We start from the raw sequence: 16919 nt of genomic DNA on the forward strand, positions 1-16919 counted from the left end.
TATTATTTTTGCCAACAAACAAACCCAAATGGGGTCATGAAGAATCAGAAATGACTGAACAACAACACTAAAATATCAAGCAGGAATTCAACCTGGGTCTTCTGACTCTAGAACCAGTATTTTTTTTATTTTCATTTGACTTGACATTCCATTTCAACTCTCATTGAGATAAATGCTGAACTAGAACCCAACTCTGTGGAGGTAGAGGCAGTGTCCATCTTATGATATCATAAAATTTCAGATTTGGAAGAGACCTCAGAGGCCTGGTCAACTCATATCTAAAGAATAATGACCTCCACAGTATCTATGGCAAAAGTTCATTCAATTTCCATTTAAAGATGTCTAGTGTGGGGGACCTCAAAACTTCCTTGAGCATCCAGTATACTTGCATATAAGTTATCACTCTTATTGGGGGCCTATATCTGAATCTTTGAAACTTCTACTTATTGATATTGGCTCTGTTCCCTGAATCCAACCCAAATCAGTCTAATCTAGCCTGACTTTGCCATATATCAACTTAGTTTCCCTTCTTGGTTTTTTGTCATCTGAAAATCTGATAAAAATGCCTTATATGCTTTTATCTTAATCAGTGGTAAAAATGTTAACACAAGACCAAAGACAGACCTCTTATTTAGACATCAAACCTCTAATGACTAGTTTTTGAAACTAACCTTTGAGCAATCTCAAATCCATATAACTATGATTTAGGTCACATTTCTTCATCTTTCCCACGAGAATAACATGAGATTTCTTGAAAGACTTTGTTAAAATATGAAGTATAAGTATCAGTCTAGTAACATTGTCAAAAAAAGATATCAACATATTCTGATCATTACCTGTTCTTGATGAAGCCATTTTAGTTTGCTTTGATCATTGGCTTCATTTTCTATATCCTCACTAACCATCATTTTTATAATGCATTCTACAGGGGCAGCTAAGTGTCAGTGGATATAGCACCAACTCTATAGTCAGGAGGACCTGAGTTCAATTCCAGTCTTAGACATTTACCAGCTGTGGGACTCTGGGCAAGTCACTTCAACAAACCAAAAAAGTTATGCACATTACAATTTTGCTGGGAATTAAAAGCAGGCTATTAAAATATATACCAATTAAACAACATATATTTTAAAGTTTAAAAACCCACACCTTAAGTCTTTTCCCCTCCTTCTTCTACCTGAAGACATATTTCATTTAACATTATATCTATAAGTAAAAGGGACCTGATCTCATTTCCTGGGGAATTCTTCTTTTTTTTTCCCCAATTTTTCTCTGTAACAAATTAAATGTTTTCTCCTAGCTCTTTCCTTTAACCCTTCTCAGACATTAGAAAAATGGAAGGTTTCAAGGTTTTACTAGTGATCTAAAAGCAGGATATTCAAGCTGTTTATGTGTTTATTTATTGCATTATTAAAATCTTCTATCTTAAATCTATTGACTTTCCAGAGAAAAGAAAATCTCTTTGCTTTATGTTAATATGGTATATGAGTCAAATCAATAATATAAACCTGTAGCAATATTGAATGACATTTAACTGAGCTGGAAAGCTTGCATTCATCCCGGCATAGTAAATAGTTGTATAGTCAAAAAGATTTCAACTTCTTTTTTTCCTTTTCTTTTCTCTTCTTTCCTTTTCATAGAAATACTGATTTTCTCCCTACATCAAAACATTACTAGACCACAATGGAAAATTTTTTTTCACATTTCAATAAAGGAAGAATAGAGTAAATTGGACTTTTTTCCTAGATATGTAATTTTCTGAGTTCAGTGCTAGGTCTAATTTAACATCAGCTCCCTTGGGCACAATTACTATATTTATACTAATGACGTCCAGATCCATTCCTAGCCTCTCTGCTGAGTCCCTCTTCACAAGTGGCTTACTGGACATTACCATTTCTCTTGTTCATTGATTGTACTGAGTGAGGAAATTAAAAGTTTACAGTTTTCCATAATACTTTCATTTTTATCCATCGTTGATGTGGATAAACCACAGGAATATATTCTGAGGCCAAAAAGTGGCAGATAAATTTCACTGTGGATAAATGAAAGATAATATACTTAGGGAAAACTAAAATCCATGATGTTTATAGGATGAAAGAATCTGAGGTGTTATCTCAAGAAAGAGACTTAGAAGTCATTGTACAAATAAATATACTTTTCTATTACCTCCAAAAAGGCCATCAAAATACTGGCCACACTTGAGAAAGGGTATTGGAAAAAAAAAATCTAGGAAACATTAGTTTATTTTTGTACAGAATCATGGATCAATTTGCCCTTTTGAGATATTGGAAATGTCACTGTCCCTGAAACCACCAAACCTGCTTCTAGCCCAGTCCTCCACAGATATCATTTTGGAAAATGTGCCTACTTTCCTCATTACCACTAGCAACACCAAGAAAGGAGTGACAGCATTCCCCAGGCTTCCAACCCAACCCTCACAACCATCTGGGCAGGCAATTTCTGTGAATAAGGTGTCAATGTCCCCTACCAATTGCCAATTCACTACTATTCACAGGGCAGTTGAGCTAGCCTAGATGAAGCAACTGGTCACTGGAAGGGAGAAAAAGGTGGCAAGTCAGGTCACTACCATTACCATGACAAACATCTCCCCTTAGAACACAGTGGACCCAGCCTAGGGTCCTGAATGTAAGAGCCTTAGGAATGGCAGTGCTTACAATCTAGTACCTTCAGCCAACATCTTGGGTAGCAATCCTTTTGAAGACAACTTCATTACAACTGCTTCTAGACATGCTATAGCTAAATCTATAGAAGACTCAGAAAGGAAAGTTCTTGTCCCCAAAGGCTTTGTCACTGTGAAATGATGCACAATCAGAAACTAATGAGACGGCATCAATGTAAATAACATTGAAGATGAAGCATTAGATCAGAATGAAAGCAGAAAATTTGGAAAAAAAGTTATAGACAGTTTCTCAGATAAAGGTCTCATATCTCAAATATACAAAGAACTGCCAAATCTGTAAGAATATGAGTCATTCACCAATTGATGAATGGTCAAAGGATATGAACAGGTGGTTTTCCAATGAAGAAATCAAAACATTATATAGTCATATGAAAAAATGCTTTAAATCATTATTGATCAGAGAAATGCAAATTACAACAACTTTGAGCTATTTTACACATATTAGATTGGCTAAAATGATTGAAAGGGAAAATGACAAATGTTGGAGGGGATGTGAAAAAAAATGGGACACTAATTCATTTTTGATGGAATTTAAAACTAATTCAACCATTTTGAAGAGCAATATGGAATTTTGACTAAAGAGTTATTAAACTACCTATACTCTTTGACCTAACAATACCACTTCTAGGTCTTTTTCCAAAGATGATTGGGGAGAAAGGAAAAAAAAAACTTACATGTTCTAAAAAGTTTATAGCACCTCTCTTTGTGGTGGCAAAGAACTGGAAATTACAGGGATGCCCATCAAATGGGGAAAGGCTGAACAAGTTATGGTAAATGATTGTGATGGAATACTAAGAAATGAGCTCAATGATTTTAGAAAAAAACATAGAAAGACTTGCATGAAATAATGAAGAGCAAAATGAGCAGTACCAAGAGAACATTGTATACAACAACAGCAATATTATTTTAAGAATGAGTTATTTTGACTATTGTAAATACCCAAATTAACTGTAAAGGATATATGAAGAAAGACTCTATTTGTATCCAGAGAAAGAACTGATAAATAGATGTATAGAATATATATAAGTATACATACATATATATGTGTATCTATCTACCCATCCATCTATCTATCTATCTATCTATCTATCTATCTATCTATCTATCTATCTATCTGTGTCTAATGGCAGCCATTTCCAGGGTGGCAGGGAAGGGAAGAAAAAAATAAATTTACATAATAACTTTATTATGTATTTAAAAAGAATAGCAAGTTGTACATAATATTATTTGCAGTTTCATGTGCAGTCTTTTTTTTTATTATACTACATTATAGAAATGTTTGTTTTATTCCACAAACTAAAAAGGAACATGAGGCATTACTATCTGCTATGCTACTGAACCCCAAAAAACCACAGGACTTTTCCATTTGACTTGCATCTGTAACCTTCCGTAATGTGTGTCTCTCGCATTAGAATGTGAGCTCTCTGAAAGCAGGGATTATGTTTTCTATTTGTATACCTAATGATATGCACTCAGTAAACACTTAGCAAATGCTTTATTAATTCATTCAAATTGGGTCCAGAATTAATTAGGAGGAGGAGGAGAGTAGTCTAGGTAATTTTAAGGGAATTGCAAAATTCCTTTAAAGAATACAAGGTTCTCCTAGAAAAAAAGGTACATCTTTTCAACACCAACATTTTACCATTATTTTTGTATGGCTACAATACTTGGAACACAATACTCAGAGTCTGAAGAATTGAAAATAATATCACATAGAGGGCAATGGAAAGGCACATGGTGAATGTGAATAGGCTATGACATATAAAACAAGAGAAAATTCGCAGAACATGAGTAAAAGGTGTGTTGGGGAAATATATGATAGGAAGAGTAGATGGGAAAGACATGTGGTGAAAATGAAGGATGATAGAGGATAGCTTGAGTGATCCACTGATATTCTCATAATGTCAGGAGAAATTAGAAGGCTTCAAACACCAAGTAAATCCACTGTAACAATCTTACAGCAAGACATTGTCCAGAGTTGCACGGCACACATAGGCATACATGGATGGATCACAATCAGTATTGGAGAAAACATCGAAAATGATGAGATCAAAGCTCCATTTATACATCTGAGCATAAACTAACTGTATCATTACAGTGCCCATAGTAATCATTTTTTATATTAAACTCTGCAGAAAAGGTGCTAGGTAAAAATTGATCCAAGTTAAATGAAGAAAAAAGAAAAGAAAGTGGCAGCCAATTACAAAACTCATTCTTTATTTGGAGTATTCATGATGACTCATCTTGCTTGATTTTCAATCATACTTTAATATTTGAATGAACATGTGATTCTGTTTATGTAGGTATACCATGCCAAAGTAAGATTGCAACTTATTTAGATCTCTTCATTCTTTGTGACTCTTATAATTGTCTTCTCATAAATCTTCCATGGGGGGGGCATTTGACATGCTGTGAGTCTTCCTCTAGGTAGCTTAACATTTCATGGTATTAATAGGGCACACAGACTATACATTTGTTTATTCTTCATTCCTGTCTACAGTTCTGTTCATATATCTCTTTGATAGTATATGGTATATGGTATCTTTTTGATGCCATTTTTTGAGAATAAATATTCATTAGAAATAAAATGAAGCCTGCTTATAAATCCACTATGCTTCTTTGTATTGTCTTTTGGGTGAAACAGAATTTTGACTATTTGGAGATTAGCATATTTCATGATTCACAACCATTCAGCACCACTGGAAAATTATTCATGTAAAATTCTAGGCTTCTATTTTAGAAAGAAGTTTGGTAATTAAAAGTATAAAATTTTACAAAATGCAAAGAAAAGATGGAAGGTTTTGAAAATAATGTGTAGTATTCATTCCATATGTTTCCTTGAAATGGAAATTTATTGCTTTATATTGAATCCTATCATGTTCTGTTATGTGCATGGCTGTTTTTTCTTTTCTTACATTTTATTTAAGTTTAGAATAAATTTAAAAACTTAAAAAATGAATCAGGCTCAATCACCTTATCCAGTTTAATCCTGAACCCAACTTATTGTTCATTTGTAACATTTGTCCAAGATGGAATCTCCATGTTCCATGCCAAAACAAAAACAGGGAGTGTCCCATTGACACTCACTGGATTTACCTACTCTTCTACCTTTTCTGGAAAATTTCATGCCTCATATCCTTTCACTTTTTAAGTTATCAGCCAGGAGGAATATATCATTGCTGCATCCAGGTGCATTCTGGAGCAGCTGGAAGTCCATGACTCTTCTTCTCCTGACTCACCACTGTTTGCTCTTACTTAGGAAAAAAAATCAGTCAGGAAGCCACTCCACTACCATCGCATTCCAAGATTCCAGTGGAGCCCAAAACAGCCATTCATCAGATTTGAATCACCATCACCAGCCACAATGTTAAATCACTCCAGAAGGTGTGTGCTGACCTAATTAGGAGAGCCAGAGGAGAACTTCAAAGTGAAAGGACCTGTCCAAATGCCCACTAAGATACTTCGAATCACAAGTAGAAAAACTTCTTGCTGTGAAGGTTCAGAAACTCGGGATCAATTCCAGATGAGAATATACAAGCACCTCATTGATTTGCACAGTCCTTCCGAAATGGGTAAAAGATTACTTCTAACAGTAACAGCAACACTCTGAGATGACGAACTCTGATAGACTTAGCTTTTCTCAATAATACAATGATCTAAGAGAATGGTGGAAAATGCTAGCCACATCCAGAGAAAGAACTATGGAGTCTGAATGCAGATTGAAGCCTACTATTTGCTCTTTTTTCTTTCTCATGGTTTTCCCCTTTTGTTCTCATTCTTCTTTCACAACATGACTAATGTAGAAATATGTTTAATATGATTGTACATTTATAGCCTATATCTGATTGCATACCATCTTGGGAAAGGGGAAGGGGAGAGAGGGAGAAAAAATTTTGGAACTCAAAATCTTGTGGAAGTGAATGTTGAAAACTGTCTTTACATATAATTGGAAAAATAAAATACTATTAAGGAAAAAAAAAAGATCACTTCTATCAGCATTAAACCAAGGTGCAGAAGGTGAAGTCACCATTGCAGATGCCTAATAAATCACCTCTTTCAATAAACCGATTGCAACTATTAAAAAAAAAAAGTTATCAGCCAATTCCCAAAGTCTTGCTACCTATATGACATCAGAGATGAGGAACAAATCAAATGTGCCTGAGAGAGATCTACAAAGAAAATAACAATAACTATTGACTTTCCTATATACCAAATCTTTATTAAAATAATCTACACTTGTATTACTGAATGTCCTCCTCCCCATCATCCCCATCTTCTCCCCCACTCCTCAAATTCCTTATTATCATCAATGAATTTCCCTTTTGTGAAGGAGAACCCAGTTATCCCATGCATTGATTAGAAAAAGAGGTAGAAAGCTGGTGAAAATGGAATGTCCTAATTTTGAGAATAGTCTCTTAAAGGAAAATAGTTGACTGATACTTTGCTTCCTACCTAGGCCCTAAAGACAATTGTACCTTATGTCTGCTGATCAGGATTAGTTGTATCCAACCACTTTGGAGACTAAAATACAGATGTCCTGCATTCTTTGACTTGAACACACCTTCCCTTGCTATGATTGCCCTTGTCCCTGCCCCTCCCTCTGGCTTTCTCATTTTTGGCCATGAGTTTTACCTTGTTGATTTAAAACACATAATGATTAAGACCTATTGGTTTATGAATTACTGTCTGGTTGTTTTGTGAAAATTTCTTAAGTCTCCATACTGCTGGAATTCACTGTGACATTTTACAACTGAATGTAATAACATCAATAACAGGCATTCTTCATTTACTTATTCTTTTTTTTCTGTGTGGATATTATGTTTCAGGGATTGATACATTTAGCTAAACATCATTCACGGATGAGCACCTGGAGGATTTCATCATTTGTGGACAATCACTATCTACAAATAAAATAACAATAACTGCTAACTATCTCATCTATACCAAACCTTTTGGATATAATCCACATGTACGAAAGGCATCCATAATAAAAGTATGAAAAGGGAAGACATATGTTGTTGTTCAGTCATTTCTTTTTATTATTATTACTACTTTGAAGGTCATCAAGTCTAACCCTTTTATTTTTTTTTATATTAAACTTTATTAATTTATTTATTTTTAGTTTTCAACATTCACTTCCACAAGATTTTGAGTTCCACATTTTCTCCACATTTCATCCCTCCCCCACCCCAAGATGGCATGCATTCTGAATACCCCTTCCCCTAATCTGCCCTCCCTTCTATCATCTCCCCCTTTTCTTATCCCCTTTCCTTTCTATTTTCCTATAGGGAAGGATATATTTCTATACCCCATTGCCTGTATATCTTATTTCCCAGCTGCATGTGAAAACAATTTTTAACATTTGTTTTTAAAACTTTGGGTTCCAAATTTTCTTCCTCCCTCCTTCCCCATCCACCCTCATTGAGAAGGCAAGCAACTCAATACAGGTTATACATGTGTGGTCATGCAAAATATTTCCATAATAGTCATGTTGTGAAAAACTAACTATATTTCCATTCATGCTATTCTGCTCCCCCATTTATTCTATTCTCTCTTTTAATCCTGTCCCTCCTCAGAAGTGTTTTCTTCTTATTACCCCCTCCCCCAATCTGCTCTCCCTTCTATCATTCCCCCACTCTCTTATCCCCTTTCCTTCTATTTTCCTGCAGGGTAAGATAGATTTCCATACCCACTTGAGTGAGTATGTTATTCCATCCTTAAGCCAAATCTGATGAGAATAAGATTCACTCATTCCCTCTCATCTTCCCCTACTTCCCCTCTACTGTAAAAGCTTTTGCTTGTCTGTTTTATGTGAGATAATTTACCCCATTCTACCTCTCCCTTTCTCCTCCCAGTATAAACCTCTCTCACCCCTTAATTTTATTTTTATATATCACCCCTTTATCTTCAACTCACCCTGTGCCCTCTATCTATCTATCTATCTATCTATCTATCTATCTATCTATTCACATAATTTTCTTCCCTCCAACTACCGTAATATTGACAAAGGTCTCATGAGTTATAAATATCATCTTTCCATGTAGGAATGTAAATAGTTCAGCTTTAATAAGTCCCTTAGGATTTCTCTTTCCTGTTTATCTTTTCAAGCTTCTCTTGAGTGTTGTATTTGAAAGTCAAATCTTCTATTTAACTCTGGTCTTTTCATTAAGAATGCTTGAAAGTCCTCTATTTCACTGAATGTCCACTTTTTTCCCCTGAAGGATTAGACTCAGTGTTGCTGGGAAGTGATTCTTGGTTGTAATCCTATTTCCTTTGATCTCCGGAATATCATATTCCAAGCCTTCTGGTCCCTTAATGTTGAAGCTGCTAAATCTTGTGTTATCCTGATTGTGTTTCCATAATACTTGAATTGTTTCTTTCTGGCTGCTTGCAATATTTTCTCCTTGACCTGGGAACCCTGGAATTTGGCTACAATATTCCTAGGAGTTTTCCTTTGGGCATCTCTTTCAGGAGGTGATCAGTGGGTTCTTTTCATTTTTATTTTACCCTCTGGTTTTAGACTATCAGGGCAGTTTTCCTTGATAATTTCTTGAATGATGATGTCTAGGTTCTTTTTTTGATCATGGCTTTCAGATAGTGCAATCATTTTTAAATTATCTCTCCTGAATCTATTTTTCGGGCCACTTGTTTTTCCAATAAGATATTTCACATTGTTTTCTAATTTTTCATTCTTTTGGATTTGTTTTACAATGTCTTGATTTCTCATAAAGTCACTAGCTTCCAATTGCTCCATTCTAATTTTTAAGGAAGTATTTTCTTCAGTGAGCTTTTGGACTTCCTTTTCCATCTGGCCAATTCTGCTTTTGAAGGCATTCTTCTCCTCATTGGCTTTTTGGATGTTTTTTGCCATTTGAGTTAGGCTATTTTTTAAGGTGTTATTTTCTTCAGTATTTTTTTGGGTTTCCTTTAGCAAGCTGTTGGAAGGGACTGTGACATTTTTCATGATTACATGATTTTCTCATTTTTCTTCCCAGTTTTTCCTCTACTTCTCTTACTTGCTTCTCAAAATCCTTTTTGAGCTCTTTCATGACTAGGGACCAATTCATATTTTTCTTGGAGGCTTTAGATGTAGGAGCTTTGACTTTGTTGTCTTCTTCTGGTTGTATGTTTTGATTTTCTTTGTCACCAAAGAAAGATTCTATAGTGTGACTTTTTTTTTGTGCTGTTTGCTCATGATCCCAGCCAATTACTTGAGTTTTAAACTCTTTGTTAAAGTAGGGGTCTGCTTCCAGTGTGGAGAATGTACTGTCCCAAGATTCGGGGGTTTTGTGCAACTATTTTCAGAGATACTTTTAAGGACCTGTAAATTTTCAGTTCTCCCAAGGTGGTATGATCAAGGGTGCAGTGCTTACTCCTTTCCTGGCCTGTGCTCTGGTCTATGATGAACTGCAAGCCCTCTTTTCTGTCTTGGAACTGTGAGGAGGATTCCCTCTCTGCTACCACCTCAAGTTCCACTATGCCAGCACTCTCTTTGCCCCAGGACTGCCACCTAGATCTGTGACCCAGATCCAAGTGCAGGCAAAGCAAGAGAATCTGCCTCAGCACCAACAAAGAGATCCCTGCAATTCCCCTCTGATCAGTTGTTCTATCCCCTCTCTATCTGTGGGCCTGGAGCTCTGGAAGCAGCCCTGGGGCCGTGCTGGGACTGGGGCCGTGACCAAACTCCTCTCTCACCATGATCTCAGACCTTTCCTACCATCCTTCTAAGTTGTCTTTGGCATTTGGGTTGAGAAGTCTGGAAACCACCACAGCTCCCCTTGATTCAGTCCCCTGAGGACTGCTCCAGGTTCTCTGAGGCCCAGTCTTTGCCTGTGTAGCCCATGCTGAACTATACTCCTTTCCCAGTCCGGCACAACAGACTCCGGCACAATCAACCATCCAGCTGTCTTGGGCTAGAAATTTGTTTCACTCTGTCTTTTGGTGGGTTCTGCTGCTCTAGAATTTGTTAGAGCCATTTTTTACAGGTATTTGGAGGGGTTTGGGGGAGAGCTCAAGCAAGTCACCACTTTTCCTCCACCATCTTGGCTTCACCCTATTCAGTCATTTCAATTATGTCCAACTCTTCATGATTCCATTTGAGGTTCTCTTGGCAAAGATATAGTAGTGGCTTGTCATTTCCTTCTCCAATTAATTTTACAGATGAGGAACTGAGGCAAATAGGGCTAAGTGACTTGTCCATGGTCACACAACTAATAAGTGTCTGTGGCTCCATTTGAACTCAGAAAGATGAGTTTTCATGCCTTTAGGCCTAGAAGTATATCCACTTTATCACCTAGCTGCCCAAAGGAAGACATAGGTATTCATAAATGTCATTCCATAGCGAAGCACATCTTTATAGTCACACTATTTTCTACAAGGTGTAAAGAACACAAGGTCCTGCTATGTTTGTTGTTTGTTGACTAGATCAAGGGACTTCATTGTTCAGGGCAATGCACCTCCTTGAAGACTCCAATTTGGTGCTTCCCATGCACCCTTCTTACCATCATTGATTACCACGATGGTGTGGTAACTGATCTAGAGCTAGACATACTGGAGAATGAAATACACTGGGCCTTAGAAACCATTGCTTTCTTTTTTTCAATCTGAGTTACGTGACTTGCCCAGGGTTACACAGAAGCATTGGTAACAGTAAGGCTAGTGGAGGCAACAGCATTTTAACTGAGCTATTTAAAATCTTAAAAATGATATTGTTAAAGTGCTGCATTCAATATACCATCAAATTTGGAAAACTCAACAGTGGCCACTGGATTGGGGAAGATTAGTTTGTGTTCTAATCCTATAGAAAGGCAATACCAAAGAATACTCAAATTACCAGACAATCACTCTCATTTCACATGCCAAGAAGGTTATGCTTAAGATTCAGTAAGCTAGGCTTCAGCAATATGTGAACTGAGAATTACCAAAGGAGCAGGCTGATTTTCAAAGAGACAGAGGAACTAAAGACCAAATTGCCAACATTTGCAGTATTATGGAGAAAGCAAGGAAGTTCCAGAAAAGCATCTACTTTTGCTTTACTGACTATACTAAAGCCTTTTGAATCACAACAATATGAATCACAACAAAAAATGGCAAATCTCAAAAAGCTAGGAGTAGTAGATCATGTTACTTGTTTCCTGAGGAACCAAACCAAGCAACTGATCAGAGGGGAATTGCAGGAATCTCTTTGTTGGTGCTGAGGCAGATTCTCTTGCTTTGCCTGTACTTGGATCTGGGTCACGGCTCTGGGTGGCAGTCCTGGGGCAAAGAGAGTGCTGGCATAGTGGAACTTGAGGTGGCAGCAGAGAGGGAATCCTCCTCACAGTTCCAAGATGGAAAAGAGGGCTTGTGGTCTGTCATAAACCAGAGTACAGGTCAAGAAGCAAAAGTGAGAACCAAATATGGGACAACTTATTGGTTTAAGATTGGAAAAGGAGGGGGCAGCAAGGTGGTGCACTGGATAGAGCACCTGCCCTGGAGTCAGGAGTACCTGATTTCAAATCTGGCCTCAGACACATAATACTTACTAGCTGTGTGACTCTGGGCAAGTCATTTAATTCCAATTGCCTCACCAAAAAAAGAGAAAGATTGGAAAAGGAGTATGGTAAATCTGTATATTGTCATCTTATTTATGCAACTTACATGCAGAGTACATTATGCCAAATGCCAGGCTAGATGAATCAAAAGCCTGAATTAGAGCTGTGGGAGAAATATCAATGATCTCAGATATGCAGACAGTACTATTCTGATGGCAGAAAGTGAAGAAGAATTAAGAAGCCTCTTGATGAGAGTGAAAGAGGAGAGTATAAAAACTGGCTTAAGTTTAACATTAAAAAAACTAAGATCATGGCAACTGGTCTCATCACTTTCTGGCAAATGGGGGGAGAAGAAATGGAAGCAGTGTCAGATTTTATACTCTTGATCTCAAAGATGATTGTAGACAGTGACTGCAGCCATGAAACATAAAGGAAAGCTATGGCCAATCTGGACAGCATACTAAAAAAGCAGAAATATCACCTAGCCAACAGAGATCAACGTAGTCAAAGATACAGTTTTCCCAGTAGAAATGTATGGCTGTGAGCAATGAAATGAAAGGAAAACTGCAGAATTAACATTCTTAAATTGTGGTGCTGAAGAAGACTTTTGAGAGTCTCTTGGAAAGGAAGGAGATGAAATGAATCAGTAATTGGAAGGATAAGTACTGAAGCTGAAACTTAAACACTTTAGTCGCACAATGAGAAAACAGTACTCAATTGAAAAGATTCTGATGTTGGGAAAAATTGAAGTCAAAAGGAGAAGAGGATGGTAGAGGATGAGGTAGATTGCTTCACGGAAGCAACAAACATGAACTTTGACAGACTTCATGGGATAGTGAAAGATAGAAGAACCCAGAATGCTATGGTCCATGGGGTCATGAAGAGTCAGACAAAACACAACTGAATGATTGAATCACAACAACAATGCACCTTTCTAAATCACACCTGATTTCTTGCAATCCTTATTTTGTTGTTGTTTTGTAGATTTAATCATGTCTGACCTCATTTGGGGTTTTCTTGTCAAAGATGTTGGAGTCGTCTGCTATTCCTTCTCCAGGTCATTTTACAGATGAGGAAACTGAGGCAAACAGGGATGAGTGACTTGCCCAGGGTCACAAAGCTAGTAGGTGTCTGAGGCCTAATTTGAACTCAGGTTTTCCTGACTCTAGGCCTAGAAATCTATGTACTGAGTCACTTAGCTGCCCAATTCCTACTTACATGTAGATTTTATTATGTCAGTCAGCTCATCCATATTTTCATGTTGATTTTGCCTTAGCTGAAATGTTTAATTTGCAGAAGGGAAGTTTAAGAAGACAGCAAACATTTTTAAAACTTCCCTTGTGGGTCATTCAATTCCCTGTTCTAATTTGCTTTGTGTATTCTGAGTCTTGGATTTATTTCTTTTGGTATTCTGATTCTTCAGCATCCAGGATACAGCAATTTCTTTTCTGTTACTCCAACAGGTTTTTGATAATTTCAAAAACATCATAAGTTTAACTTTGCTGGGGATATAACAGCATCACATTCCCAAATCTTCTTGATCAGTACACAGAATACTAAATATATCTTGCCATAGACAACTTGTTACAATAATTAATTCTCACTCACTAGATAGTTCTTCTGAAAAGAACATCAATAGTCTCTGGAAAAGGATTTTCTTTTTTCTTCTTCTTCTTCTTCTTCTTTTCCTTCCTCTTTTTTTTGTATGACATATTTCAGGAATACTAAAGAAAGCATATTTGCTACATCAGATGACTATTTCCAAGAATTCCAAATTCTGATCATAATAAAAATCAATCTCTCCTACTAAAGAGTGAGAAAATATTTAGTTATTCATTTCCCACCATTCATATGTCTTCAAATGGCATCAATATAAATGTCTTCTTTATACATTTATTCATTCAAAAAGTTATTAATTACCTACTATTTTAAATTCTAGAAGAGATAAAGAGAAAATCTACAGATACTACTTTTGGCAAATAAGATAATCTTATGTAATGGGGAGGGGGACTGGCCAACAAGCATCCAATCAATCGATCAACAAGTATTTAAATGTTTACTATATTTCAGGCACCATGTTCGTACCTAAGAATACAATTACAAGAATGAAACAATCCCTACTAAAAATGAACATATAACAACAATAATGAGAACAACAATGATAATATTATTTTAATAATAGATGGCATGTGTTTAGTGACTGATTTAATGTTTGCAGAATGCTTTACAAATATTTGATCAAATGATTAAAATACTTTGATCTTTGCAACAACCCTGGGAGGTAGACGCTGTTATTATCCCCATTTTTACAGTTGTTGACACTGAAGCAAACAGTTTAAATGACTTGCCCACAACTTGTAAATGTTTGAGGCTGGATTTGAATTCAGGTTGTGAATTCCTCCTAATTAGTTTTCCTGCTTCAGGTTTCTTATCTTTTCAGACTATCTTACATGTTGCTGCCAAAAAAACCCAAAAAACAAAACAAAACAAAAAAAAGTGCCTTAAATAGAGATCTGGACATGTGACTCCCCTTCTCTACCAACTCCAGTGGTTTTCTGTGAACTCCAGGACAAAATACAAATTCCTTATTTAGCTCCAGGTCTAGTGTTCTTTTTACTACTTAACTTCCTCTCTATATATTCTAGAGGTAGAAAAAAAATGAGTACACACATATGTGTATATGTGTACATACATGAACACACATATAACATGTGTAAGTATAAATAAATACATGTATATATTAAAGAAAACAAGTTATACATTATATTTATTTATAATTTTCTATTATATTAGATGTAAACATATTTATCATATATTGCATATATACACACACACACAGATATATGTTTATAGTTATTACAAATATATACAAAAAAGTAAAATACTAGGTGGTTTGGGAGGGAGGGCATTAGTAATTGTGTGTGGAGGGAATCCAGAAAAGCTTTATGCAGAAAATGGTGCCTGAGCTATATCATAAAAGGATATAGCAACTCTGTGAAGTGAAAGTGAGCAAGGTGTACATTCTAGTCATGAGAGCAAAGTCGTGGAGAAAGGAAATGAGGTGCCTTATGTGAGAAACAAAGAGAAAGTCAGTTTGGTTAGATCAAAGAGTGCCCAAGGAGGAGTAATGTTCATTGCAGATGGAAAGATGGGTTGAAGGCAGATTATGTAGGGGTCTAACAGTTAAATAAGGAATTTATATTTTATCCTGAAGATCACAGGAGACCACTGGAGTTGGTAGAGTAGGGGAGTCACATACCCAGATCTCTATTTAAGGCAAATTTCTTTGGCAGCCACATGTGGGATAGTCTGAAGAGGTAAGAAACCTGAGGCAGGATAACTAATTAGGAGGCTGTTGCAATAGTAAAAGAGAGAGGTGAAGAGTGGCTAAACCAAGATGGTAGTTGTATAAATGGAGAGAAGGGGTTGTATATGACATATGTGAAGGTAGAAACATCAAGATTTAGCAATTGTGGGCTTTATTCCCCACATTACACATTTAACTTAGTATGTTTAAACTTGCAAAAGAGCTCTAAAAAACTATAAAAAATTTAATGACTATGAATATTTTGAAGACTCCAATACTGCAATCATAGGATATACCTCAAAGCAATCCATAAGTTAATCAACAACAAGTCAATAAATATTTATTGAAAATGTATAAATATCATCAAAGTAGAGTAAAGAATAAAAAATAATTATTCAGATGGGTGAGCTCAGGGCATTTTAAGATTTAAAAAGCAACTGAAAACCAATTACTTTTTCCTTTACCTTATTTTCAGGCAGGGTCAATTGTAGTATTCCCAGACTAAGAGTACAATTTGAGACAAATCATATGATATGTTCTGTAGCCTTGAGTATATAAGTTTTAAAATCTATAAAACACGTAGAAGGCTTTTAAGATGAATTTTAAAGGGCCTCCCAGAAGTGGAAAGATTATCTTCAAGGGCATATAGGTGGGACATCCCATAGGCTTTACATTATCACTGGTGGTAGAATTTATGGGATTGATGGGGTATGGGCCCAAGCCCAGATCTTCACCCCTTACCCCAGAGGGAATCTGGCTCTCTGGGCCCCAGCTCCTCATCTCCATTTGAAAGCCCTAGCCCCACCTTTTGATCTTATTCAGATGCCTTTCAAACTTCTCCCTTCCAGTTCCTTTCATTATCTATGTTGTCTATTCAATCTCTTTGACATTCCAATCAGAATTCTCACTTCGACCCTTTTCCCAGCCCCTTCACTGGCCACCCAAAGTTACTTTAGTGTATATAAGATCCACTCTGGCCCCCATTCAAACACTGAGACTTTCTCATGCCCAAAAGGCTGAGACTTTCTCATGCCCGCTGGTCCCTACGGGCGTTACTAATGTTCACATTCCTTAAGAGTCTGGCCTGTATGGTTTACCTCTAATAAACTTTTTCTCTGGCTGAAAGAAGATTTGGGTTGAATTCATTCAGGCAGGACCCGCGTGTTGTGATCTTGGGGTGCCAGCACCCCTAAATCTCTAGACCTCATCAGGATGATCATATATTAAGGAGCCTGAGGCCTCTAAAAAGACAGTTCAAATCCCACCTGCTGCAAGGAGCCTTCCCTGGTTCATATTCCAGCTTAGTGTGCCTTACCTTCACAAATATGTATATGTATATAAATATATACACTTTTACATATATACACAACACACACACACA

This window comes from Vombatus ursinus, unplaced genomic scaffold (assembly GCF_900497805.2).
Source record: "Vombatus ursinus unplaced genomic scaffold, bare-nosed wombat genome assembly UNPS02014821.1, whole genome shotgun sequence".
Taxonomy (NCBI): domain Eukaryota; kingdom Metazoa; phylum Chordata; class Mammalia; order Diprotodontia; family Vombatidae; genus Vombatus; species Vombatus ursinus.